The sequence below is a fragment of the Protobothrops mucrosquamatus genome, unplaced genomic scaffold (assembly GCF_001527695.2).
Source record: "Protobothrops mucrosquamatus isolate PMUCROS unplaced genomic scaffold, P.Mucros_1.0 scaffold3262, whole genome shotgun sequence".
NCBI lineage: Eukaryota > Metazoa > Chordata > Lepidosauria > Squamata > Viperidae > Protobothrops > Protobothrops mucrosquamatus.
Genome location: NW_015389254.1, coordinates 190,058 through 192,427, shown reverse-complemented (window position 1 = coordinate 192,427; position 2,370 = coordinate 190,058). Strand labels below are relative to the sequence as shown.

The window sequence follows — 2,370 nt, the reverse complement described above, 5'->3', positions numbered from 1 at the left end:
GGCCATAGTTCCCTCATGCTGGCTCAGGAATTCTGGGAGTTGAAGTCCACGAGTCATGAGGGGGCCATAGTTCCCCATGCTGGCTCAGGAATTCTGGCAGTTGAAGTCCACGAGTCATGAAGGGGCCATAGTTCCCCCATGCTGGCTCAGGAATTCTGGGAGTTGAAGTCCACCAGTCATAAAAGAGCCGAGGTGGCCTACCCCTGGTCTGGATTAAGGCAGGGCGAGGGGACGCGTCCTTGGTCTTGCTGGATTGGTGGGTCCTCTGAAGGGTCTCCCTTCTCTGGGCTGAAGCCTGGCCTGCACCCCACACCCCAAAGCCAGCACTGGATCCTCCTTTCATTGCTGACTGGATTTAGAAAGCCTGCATGTTCACAATCCCTCTGGGGGACCTAAAACCTAGTTGGACTCTCCCAGCACACAATCCCCCTCTCACACACGCACTCACATCCTCAACTCCTCCCGGGAAACACAATTTTAACCCTTTTAGCTAGTTTCGCATAGAAAACTCCCCCCCTGCCCCTGTTTGGGGATCTGCCCTGTTTAGGCGGTTCTCCTGTCCTTGTCAGTTGCCTACAGCAGAGGCTGGACTGATGGTGAAGGTTCTGTGTGTGTGTGTGTCACTCAGCGGTCCATAGGATTGAGGGCAACCATCAAATCCTTCACAGCACCCACTGTCCAACAGCTGGATTTGAATTGGGATTGTGAGGGTCAGTTACTGGAGCAGAGGGTGAACATTAGGTATTTTGGGGGGGGGGCACACACAGGAGAGGAAACACCTGCACAGATTTGCTCCTAAAATTCCCGGGAAGAGGAATGTATGTGGTGGGGGGGGGACAGCTGATTAGATTCACAGATTCCTTCCGGCTCCTTCCTATATCACAATTTTCCAAAGGGGAATAAACTGATTTCTTTCTTAGGACTCCAGTTTGAGCCATTAAGGCCATATTAACCTCTCCCCCCTCTTGGGAAGGATGCAACTCGCTCGGAGATCCTCCCCTTTTTGTCCCATCCCTGCCGGGAAAGTCTTGGCTGATACCATTTCTGATACCCATCACCCCCCAGGACTTCGCTCCGCTCCTTTCGTGTCTCTCTGTTTTGCGTTCCGCATTGGTCCCTTTTATAAAACCACGCCGAAATATTTTTTAGAGGCTTATTTCAAAAGTACTTTCTCATGAATACACAATTTTTATATGAGTTTGATCCTGACGAATACTTTTTCTATGCATTTTTGATACTTTTGGAGTCCAGAATGGGCATCGCGTAAATGGGAAGCGTGTAACTGGAAAGGCAGCCGGGTTCCACCTGCACCCCAGTCTGGAAAATGTGGATTGGGGTGAAATCGGTTTGAAATCCTGGCCAAGCCGGCTCCTTGGGCATCCTGGCAAACTGCAAGTTTAAGGATGGCAAAGAAAGAATTTCTCTTTGCTTCAATGCCGCTTCCGGGGAATCTGCATCTTTTTTCCCCTCTCTTATACGCTGAGATCCCTAATTACATCAGGGGTCCTCAACCGTGGCCACTTTAAGACTTGTGGACTACAACTCCCAGAATTCCTCAGCCAGCAAAGCTGGCTGAGGAATTCTGGGAGTTGGAAGTCCACAAGTCTTAAAGTGGCCACGGTTGAGGACCCCTGAATTACACAACACCCAAAGGATCTCAGCGAAATCAGAGGTAACTCTCACACCAAGATAAAGTTTGCAAATTTGTTTTTTAGCCTCGTGTGAAATAGAAACGCACTAAGCTAACACAACTGCACGCTTTGCAGCGTTCTGTAATCGGCGCAAATGTAGTCATACTTTTCTGCGGTGTTTTATATTTTCCGCCTGATTATAATAAGAAATTATCATGAAATGAAAATGATTTGAGAGTTGATTCATATTCAGGCAGTCCTCAATTTACAACCACTGTTTAGCAACCCCTCAAAGTTAACGACGGCACTGAAAATAAGTGACTTACGATTGGTTCTCGCACTTACGACTGTCACAGCATCCCCATGATCAAAATCTGGGCACGTACTGGTGGCATCCTAAAGCCATTTACGACTTCCCCAGCTGGCTTCCGACGAGCAAAGTCAATGGGAGAAGCCAGATTCTCTTAATGACCATGTAATTTGCTTAATAACCACAATGGCAAAAAAAAGGTCGTAAAATCAAAACTGCCTTGCTTAGTTACAGAAATTCTAGTCCCAATAACGGTCGTAAGTGGAGGACTGCCAGGAATGCTTATGAACCGACCCTATGAATAATTTCTTGTGTATTGATGTCCTGCGGCATCCTTATCTTAAAAGGCAATCCAGACCATTTACAGGAAGAGAGAGATCCATATAGGAGTTACGGTTTAAGGAGTCCCCCGGCGAAGCCTCCAAAACC

At 47.9% G+C, this 2,370-nt stretch overlaps 1 protein-coding gene across 1 annotated transcript in view; it reads left to right on the top strand.

The window, feature by feature from the left end:
* Positions 1-2,370, top strand: part of LOC107297369 (MARVEL domain-containing protein 2) — an 18,035-nt gene that overhangs the window by 4,973 nt on the left and 10,692 nt on the right. The window lies entirely within an intron of this gene.